We start from the raw sequence: 10,156 nt of genomic DNA, 5'->3' as shown, positions 1-10,156 counted from the left end.
AGACTTGCTGAGCAAAATAAAGTGTTCTTACTTAAGTTGGGTTTCAACATTATTGTTGAACCGGATGCTTTGTGGGTTCGAGTGTTAAAGAGTAAATACAATGGTCTGAGTTTGATTACGTGCTCCACCTCAAAAGGGTGTTGTTCGTTTATTTAGAGGTCTATTACGAGCCACAAGTCATCCGGAATGTTTTTTGGTCAACTGGTGATGGTCAATTGGTGAATTTCTGACACTTGGATTAAGAAGATTGGGCCACTCAAACCTTTCTTTGAAGGACTTAGTCAACCAAATGAGACACTTCGAGTTTGTGACATGATTGATGCAGGAGGAAAATAGGATTAGGGTAGATTAGTTTCTCTATTACCTAACCATGTGTTTTCTCATATTGTAGCCATAGTTCCCCCTTGAGGTGACAAAATCAGCTAAAAATAGTTGACTAGCAATTCCTTCTCTATAGAGGAAACCTGCAGGAACTTGTATGGTTTTGGTAGTGTGGATTTAAGTATCAATTGGGAGTTATTGTGGAAGTGTAAGGCTCCACAACAAGTTTGAGTTTTTTATGGTTATTATGGTAGAATAAGATCTTGACAAATGATGAACGAGCTCTAAGGCACATAACTGATGACAGGCATTGTGTTCGTTGCAGAAATCCATTGGAATCGTGCATCCATCTTTTATGTGCCTATGGCTTTTTGAGAGTGATATGGCAAATGGTTGTTACTGTTTTAATAAGAAACATGTTTTTCTCTGTTAATTTCCAATATTAGATTGAATGGAACTTTACAAATCAATGAGGAGATACGGAGAATGAGAAAGAATGGCCGACTTTGTTTGCAATTATATGTTGCCTTCTATGGAAGAGTCATAAAAATTTTATTTTCAATAATAGTTATAACAATATTGAGGATGTTGTAACCACAGGTGAGGCTTGGAAAAAAAAATCTCAAACTTGAAATCAAAAGAGATCTATCGTGTTCAGATAATAGTGGGTGATTTATGGGTGGTACCAGAAAAAGGGTGGATTAAACTCAACACTGATGGTGCAGTGTCAGCCCATAATGGTTTTGCTTCGGTTGGAGGGGTATTAAGATATCATAGTGCTAGATGGATTTGTGGATTCACTATAAATACTAGGTAGGAATCAGAATTTAAAATGGAGGAAAAAACTATTTTGGAAGGTCTAAAGATAGCATGGGATTCCGAATTTAGACAAATAGAGGTGGAGTGAGATAATGCTTTGGTAATTGAAACTATCCTAGCAGGTGGTGCTGCAAATAGCAAGATATCAGAGCTGCGTCTAATTCATCAACTCTTGGGTTGTCATTGGAGAGTTCGTCTTCGATATATTCCAAGGGACCATAACATAGTTGTTGACCATATTGCTAAACTTCTAAGTATGAATTGCAACGAGATGCAGACTTTTGTAGAGAGGCCGGAGTCGGTAAAAAATTTACTCAAGACAGATTTTGATCGTTTGACTGATGTCACTTAGTCGTATTTTTTGTTTTGTTATCACATTAGTGCTAGCTTTGTTCATAAAAAAAAAGTTGGGTGATTGGAACTGGATAAAACATTTTATGAATCTTGCTTATCGCATCATTCATAGTCTCTATCAATTAAAAATAAACATATTAATAATATGTTTATTTTTAATTGATAAGGACCATGGATGACGTGACAAGGAAGGTTTATAAAAATAATTTTTCAAAGAACAGTAATAGTTTTTTTCCGACTAAAGGCTGTAAAAAGCCTTCAAAATTTTTCAAAAAAAAACAATTAAGCTCCTTTTTTTTGGCACTCAATTGGGTACTTGACCTTTAAAAATGCATCAAAAGGCCTTCAAACTTTTTCAAAGAAAGCAATTAAGCCCCTCTATTTTTTTTTTGCACTCAATTGAGTACTTGAACTTTCAAAATGTATTAAAAAGGTCTTCAAACTTTTTCAAAAATAGCAATTAAACCCCTGATTTTTTTTAATGCATCAAAAAGACTCTTTAACCATTAACTTTAACCGTTAACCGCTAAAGTTAGTTGTCCTACTTTATTTTTAGTTAAAGTCACCCCATGTCACAACCACAGCGTGACATGTGAAAAAAGTATAAAAAATAAAAATCAATAAAAGTTATATTTTTTATATTTTTTCCACATGTTACACTGTGATTGTGACATGTAGTGACTTTAATTGAAAAAATTAGAGGTAGTTCAAGTACCCAATTGAGTGCAAAAAAAAATAAGGGCTTAATTGGTTTTTTGAAAAAGTTTGAGAACCTTTTTGATGTATTTTGAAAGTTCGTGTACCCAATTGAGTGATAAAAAAAGCAAGATCTTAATTACTTTTTTTTAAAAAAGTTTAAGGGTCTTTTTTATACATCATAAAAATTTAAGTACTCAAGTGAGTGGGAAAAGAAAAACAAAACAGGAACTAAAGCCTAGAAAGGAAAAGAATTGCTCCCAAATAACATGCTCAACTCCGCTTAGTTTGAAATGCTTGTTTGGTTGTATGCATTTTTTGTCCCTTTCTTTTCTAGAAATTTTGGAATGGTTATGAGAAAAGATGTGAAAGAAAAAAAAATTAGTTGAACTTCTTTATTTAATTTATTTTCATTTTGTAGTTTTTTTCAAATATCTTTTTTTTATAAGATCTTTTTGCAATTTTTTAAGAATTTTATTTTTATATTTTCTTTAAAATTTTTAGATTTTTTATAATTTTTCTAAATGTTTGCTTACAACATCATCAATGATATGTGTTGTAATATCATATCCCAAACTTAACAAAGTTACAAAAAAATCATCAAATTAGTTGAAAAAAAATTAAAAAAATTGTAAGTACCAATTTAAGAAAAATAAACAAGTTGAGGTACTAAATTTATATTTAAGCCTTTTATTATAGGTAAACTATAGAAAGTGGTCACTAACTTAATGTTAAATTACGTTATGATTGTAATACCACATACCCGGCCTAGAAGTTAAAACCAAGCCTGGAGGCTACATCAAATTTATTTCAAAACAAACTAGTCTTTAACTACTTGAAATTTAACAGTCAGAAATCATGTAATTAGTTAAATCAAACATAGAAATTCAAACTTCCGATGCGTAATCCAAAACAAACACACAATAGCATAGGTTTATAAAAATGGAAAAAAAAACTAGAGAGGAATGACCAAGCTTCTATCACGCCGACCCGTCTAAGTTTGTGGGTTACCTATAATCCAAACAAACAGACTAAATGAGTATACAACTCAGTGTGTAACTTACACTCTCAATTAAACAATAATATAAATAATGTGATTTCAGTTCGCCTTTAATCAGTAATTTCTTAGAATCTGATACAAAAACAAAGGATATCAGATATAATTGCAGAACAATTCAGATACAGACGCAGATTCTTACCCCCAACCACTACACATCATCTTCGTCCATCCCTACACACCATATAGGGTAACAAGTACTCATCTATCCCTACACACCGCATAGTGACTATGTGTCACGTTTCAGGAAGATTGCAGTCAAGCTGCCAGATCAGAATACGATAACTCGCCAAAGTCAAATATAAGTTTGTAGCTTAGCCACTAAGTTCGGTAGATTATTAAATTGCCCACGCTTCCTATTTTTCACAATCCCAACCCAATGTAGATGCAGATTTAACATATGTCAGATATGCGTATACATAAATAACAATTCAGATATACTCATGTAAGGTTGTCATAGTTACTTATCAGATTTCATGTTAACTATTTAAATAAATGTAACAGATTTGTGGCTTAGCCACTAAGTTCAGTAGATTATTAAATTGCCCACGCTTTCTCTTTTTCACAATCCCAACCCAATGTAGATGCAGATTTAACATATGTCAAATATGCGTATACAAAAATAACAATTCAGATCATACTCATGCAAGGTTGTTATAGTTACTTATCAGATTTCATGTTAATTATATGAATAAATGTAAGAGACTATTCAGTAACAGATCGTAAGATAATAGTCTCATTGTTTAATTTAGATCATATGGACCTTACGGTAGGCCTATGTTTGATTCAAACGGCAATTACAGCCCCAAGGAAAAATTCTTATTTTTGGCCCACACACGCGTGTGGATTCACACGGTTTGGATAGCTAGCTCATGTGGTCCACACGGCCTAACACACGCCTGTGTAGTTCTCCTCATTGCCGCACACAGATGTGTGGCTCAAAACAGTAAGTTGCACGGTCTAGCACACGACCAAGCACACGTCTGTGTGACTCAAGACCCAAAATATCTCTCACACGGCCTGGACACACGCCCGTGTCTCTAGCCTGTGTACCTTTAATCTCAAAATAATGAGTTACACGGTCTAACACACGGCCGTGTGGCTCACACGTCTTACCACGCGTTTGTGTGGCATCAATAACCATGTTTTCTGGCATTCGCAAATCACAAAAATTTGGCTTTTCGTTACTCACTTGGTATGATTTCGACATAGAAGCACCCGAAAAGAATCCAAAACCTAAAAACAATAGTCCAAAAGCGAATTAAGCAATTATTCGCAACGAAACGCTAGGATTAACGTATAACCCAAAATTATGTCAAAATTTTGACATAGAACCCCAACTCGAAAATCACCCAATTACCTTGTACGTAGTGGCGAATTATGGAGCTAGAGCGTTGGAGGAACGTTTCCCGCAAGACCTTCGCCTGACAAAACCGCAATCGCACAATTAACAAAAATTCAAACAAACAACAGAAATTTCTATCCTCGAAGAAAAACAACAAAATTTCACGAAAACAAAAGAGAATAACGACAGAATTTATGCAATAACCTTTCAATTGACGCAACGAACAATGTAGATTCCCAACTAAATTCGGTAAAAATTTACGGAAGCAAGCAAAAAACAAAAGAACAGAAATGCGAAAGAAAGGCAGAAAAACAGAAGAACTGTGAATGGGAGAAGGAAGGAAAGAAAAAAAAGTCAAAAGAGTAGGACTTTTAAAAATGACAAAACAAAAATAAAATAAAATAAAAAACTAACATGCTTTTACCAAGTAGCATAAAAATATTTCATGACACATGCATAAAGATTCAAACACAAGACTAGAATGTACATAAGCTTAACCGTTGAACCAGCAAACTCATTCTTGACATAAATAACATAAAAATAAACTTAAGTCAAACATTCAATGATATGGGTCAAGTCAAACAAAATAACAAAATCTCCAAAAATGAGGTTTGAACCCTTGACCCCTAACACAACAAACAAAGCACTACTTATCCACAAATATAAAGACTTAATTATATTAAAATTTAAGAAACAACATTAAAATTTTTGGGGCGTTACAATAGTCATCCAATTATCAAAATTTACATTATAGTCACCCACTTTACTAAATTGTTACATTTTGAATGCTTGTCTGTTAATTTTTGTTTTCTCTTTAACGAAATGATGATCCAGTAAGTTAAATCAAGGGTTAGTAATTAATTTGTCTCCTTAATTATATTTAAAATATCAGTTTAATACTTTGATAAATTTTTAAATATTTCTAAAAGTTATAAAAAATTATAAATTTCTTTTAGAAAATCTGAAAATTCATAATTTATTTTCTAAAATTTTAAAATTAATTTTTAAAATTAAGAAAAAATTCAAAAAAAAGTTTTAAAGAAAAATCATATGACTCTAAAAAATTCTAATCAAATTTGTTCGGATTTAATCTCATATATGGTTTGAAAGGGAAAAATAACATTGTTATCCCTCTTTGAGCTCATTAAACTATTCATGTTATATTTATACTTTTTTCCTTATCATAATTGTGATTAAATTATAAAGATACCAATTTTTGAGATTGAATCTAAATTTTCATGACACAGTACAATACAAGTATCTTATCATGCGAAGAATAATGACTTATTAAATTAAGTTAAAAGAGACATTAAATTAAAACAAACATCAATATAAAGAATAATAATAATCATAAATACTAGTCAAGATTTGATTAGAGCAATGGTTAGAATTCTTGGCTGATACATAGGTGACATAAGTTCAAATCCTATAACCCTTTCCTTCTTCACCACTATTGTATGATCAAAAAAACAATCATAAACACATAACCGTAATAACTTTTATGATATTTGATAAAAAAATTTATGATTTTTTTAAAAAAACTTTTGCATAATTACATTTTTAAAATAAATTTAAATTTTTAAAAATTATGAATTTTCATATTTTTGTTTATTTTAAAAAAATTTAGAATTATTATTAAAAATTCTAAAAATACCAAATTGAAATTTTAACAATAGCTCAAGAGCTAAATTAGTTATTAGCTGTTGAGCTAACATGCCATATCATTATTTTGTTAATGGGACAATGAAAGTTAACGAATAAGTGATCAAAATACAACTAGATAATACCGATGTCCATAATGTAACTTTGAATGAACAAAACATATTTTTAACCTTAGTTTAGTATATACTTGTATAGTTCTTTTTATCATTTAAAATTACAATTGATACGTAAAAATATTATTGCAAAAAAAATGCACAATGATAAATTTAGTTAAATTTAACTATTAACTTGTTAAAAAAAGAGGAAAATCATTTTTTAATGAAAATAATGACTAAAATATTAATTTTTTTTAACATTGTTGATGTGAAAAATCAAGTGACAACTCAAGTATATTTTATGTTGACATAATAGTAATTATCTTATGTGTCACGTCAATAAATAATTTAAATTTTATAAAAAAAAAGCAAAAATGAAAAGTTTATAAAAATTCAAAAAAAATAATTGACTCTTTTTAAATTTTTTAAAAGATTGATATCAAATTTGATTCTTTTTAAAAAAAACTGAAGGTCAAGTTCAACTAAAAAATATAATGATCAAATTGATAAAAAATGTAAATGTTAAACACTAAATTTATCATTATCCCCAAAAATGAACAAAAAATAGATGATGACAACAACACTATTCACATAGAGGGAAATTCCTACAACTTGGAAAGCCATGCACCCCTTGGCTCAGACTCTGAGTGTTATCTGGAGGTGTACTGCTTAGGGTCCAAGAATGAAAAATGTTCAAAATATTATTTTTTTAAAGGCTCAAAAAAAATTAAGGGCCCAAAAAATATTTTTACCAACAAGGAAGTAAAAAAAAATTTCTCCAACAGTAACGGCCTGGCACCCATGCGCAAATGAGAAACAACAGACACTAAAGATGCGGGGCTATTGACCATGAAGTTGTTGGATTAACGACGGGCACTTATATTCCCTCAAGTAACTTCGAATTTAAGGAAAGCAGTCAAAGGGAGGCGGCTTGAATAGGATGGAAGAAGTTTTTCCGAATCAGCCTAACACACCAGCGGTCTCTTTTGATTTAAATATTTTTGAGTTTGATGATGAGATGTTATTTGAAACCTGGATGATTAAGTTGATTGTTTCCCCTAAATCTCAACTTTATGATGAAAAGGGTAGGTTGCAGGTAGGGAATGAGGAGATTCAAAGTGAAACTTGGGAAACAACAATTATGGAGACCTTGAACTCATCGAAAAGGAAAGCTGATGAGGAGATAGATGAAGATAAGAAAAGGAAGAAGGTTAAAGAGGATAAGCGGTAGGAAGATGACAAGGTAGTGTCCGAAACCATTTTGGTGGGACAACTTTAAAACATGGAAATGAAGAGCGTCAGAATGCTGGCCAATAGATTCCAACCTTTCTCGCTTAATGCCAATGCTATGGTGGAAACTCAGCATGGATCACCATCAAGGGTCTCCAAAAGAAGCAGAGAGAAGGATTTGGAGATGGAAGATGAAACAGACCAAAGCTGCAACCAAAGACGTCGCATGGAGGCAAGTGAAGAAGATCGCTCTCATGATGCATATGGGTTCGGTTTGAATGTCCCTCATCAATCCCCATAGGGGCCATGATAATCTTGAGTTGGAACGCTAGGGGTTTGGGGCGACCCCTGGCTGTCAATTAGCTTTGTAATCAAATTATCAAATATAAGCCTCGTGTCGTTGTGTTAATGGAAACTAGGAAGTGTACATCGAATGTCTATTTTAGCTAAAAAGCTGGGTTTTCAAGGGTGCGTGAGCAATAGTTGTAAAGGCAAAAGTGAGGGTTTTTGCATGAGTCATGTTTTTCGCGTTTATCCCTTACATCTTTTAATGAAAATATTAACCTTGCTTGTGCGTATATGGATGATTACAAGCCATGTTGGATTACCAGTTGCTACGGTCACCCCATGACGCATAGGAGAGATCACGCTTGGAATCAGCGTACTAAAATGGCACGGCTGGTGGGTTCAGAACCGTAGATTGTCATAGGAGATTTCAATCATGTTCTAAGGGGAGATGAGAAATTCTCGTTGGCGTATAAGGAGGTAAAGGGTAATGAAAATTTTTTAAATTGTATAAATGATGTAATCTTATTGAAATTCCTATGCATGGAGGACTATACACATGGACAAATAATAAAAATGGTGATGAGGCGATTTGAGAAAAATTAGACAGGGTATTTGGGAATGCTACATGGATGGAAGATCATCCTCAAGCTCACTTGCTCAACTTCCCAATTGTGGAATCTAATCATGGTATAATTCTACTTCATAGGAATAAGGAAATTTCCAAGGGGAGGAAACCTTTTGGTTTGAAGCAATGTGGTTGATGGAACCACATTGTGAAAGAAGCCTGGAAAACAAAGGTAGATGGATTTCCATTCTTTAGACTATCTTGAAATTGAAGATTAGAAGAGATAAACTCAAGTTGTGGAATAAGGAATCTATTGGTAATATTAAGAAAAAAAAAAAGGAAGCAAGATCTCATGGAGGAGTTAGCAGTGGCGCAAAACAATCTAAACGACTACCCATCCATAAAGCAAGTAAAATGTTTCAAGCATGAACTAGAAAGTGTCCTTGAAAAGAGCATATTTAATGGCATCAGGAATCGAAGAGTAACTAGATTGTCAAAGGAACACAAGATATTTTCATCTGTTGGCCTATAAAAGGACAATAAAGAACACAATCTACACGATTGAAGTTGAAGAGGGAAGAATATAGGACAATCAAGTGGATATTGAGAAATGTTTCAAGAATTTTTTTTTTTTTTTTTTGAAAACATATTTTTAGAAGAGGATCAAAATAATGTAAATTATATCGAAATCTTTTTTAGAGGGTTGGATATCTCAAAAGTCTCTGAACATTTATCGCTTCAACTCAATGCACCATTCACAAAAGAGGAGATAAAAGAAGTAGTCTTCGGATGCGTCTCCTCAAAGCACCTGGACCGGATGGTTTTTCATCTATCATTTTTTAGAAAAATTGGGAAGTGATGGGTCCTCTAGTGATTGATGCATGCTTAAACTTCCTTAACTCAGGTAAGTTATGAAAAGAAATAAACAAAACTTTTTTTGTGCTAATACCCAAAACCAAATGCTCGAGGAAAGTCAGTCATTTGATTAATCCCTGTAATGTTGCTTACAAGAATATATCAAAGGTGCTGACTAAGAGATTGAGACCGATTCTTAACAATCTCATCTTCCCTTACTAGAATGCTTTCATTGGAGGAAGACAGATAAGAGATAATACTATTCTTGCCTCGGAAATTATCAATCTGATCAACAAGAAAATGAGAGGCAAAGGAAGTATAGGAGCATTGAAGCTAGATATGAACAAAGCTATGACAAGTTTATATGAAATTTCCTATAAGCGATCTTGAGAGCAAGTGGTTTTGAGGATAAATGGACAAACTTAATCATGCAATGTATTTCAACAATTTCATACCAAATATTGTTGAATGTTTTATTTTAATCCCACCAGGGGCCTGAGACAAAGTGAACCTTTATCACCTTTATCTTTTTGTTTTATGCCAAAATATTTTGTCAATTATGATTAGTAAAGTAAAGTGAGGGTCGAATCCAAGGTCTCAAAGTGGGCAGAAGGAGTATATTGATATCTCAAGTTATTGTTTTTTTTTTTTTTAAATGAGGAGGGAATCATGTCATGCAATGAAGGGGATTTTGGAACAATATTGTACTTTATTAGGCTTGCGGATCAATTACAACAAATCGGAGCTCAAAATCAGCAACAACTATCACCTGAAGTTCAAAAGAATGTTCAGAGGTATTTTGCAACTAAAGTCATGTGGAAATTCAGGTAAATATTTAGGGATGGATTTTGGGCTCATGAATAAAAAAT

General features: G+C 32.6%; 1 long non-coding RNA gene across 1 annotated transcript; it reads right to left on the bottom strand.

The window, feature by feature from the left end:
* Positions 1-2,988: 2,988 nt before the first annotated feature.
* LOC121232222 (uncharacterized) lies at positions 2,989-8,724 on the bottom strand. Its single transcript, XR_005930520.1, has 3 exons — positions 7,675-8,724; positions 4,608-4,671; positions 2,989-4,483 (listed from the first exon to the last, which is right to left on the bottom strand). It is a non-coding gene; the product is annotated as an uncharacterized lncRNA (long non-coding RNA).
* Between the last annotated feature and the right edge of the window lie 1,432 nt (positions 8,725-10,156).

Source organism: Gossypium hirsutum, chromosome A07 (genome assembly GCF_007990345.1).
Source record: "Gossypium hirsutum isolate 1008001.06 chromosome A07, Gossypium_hirsutum_v2.1, whole genome shotgun sequence".
Taxonomy (NCBI): domain Eukaryota; kingdom Viridiplantae; phylum Streptophyta; class Magnoliopsida; order Malvales; family Malvaceae; genus Gossypium; species Gossypium hirsutum.
This window is presented reverse-complemented; position numbering and strand designations above follow the sequence as displayed.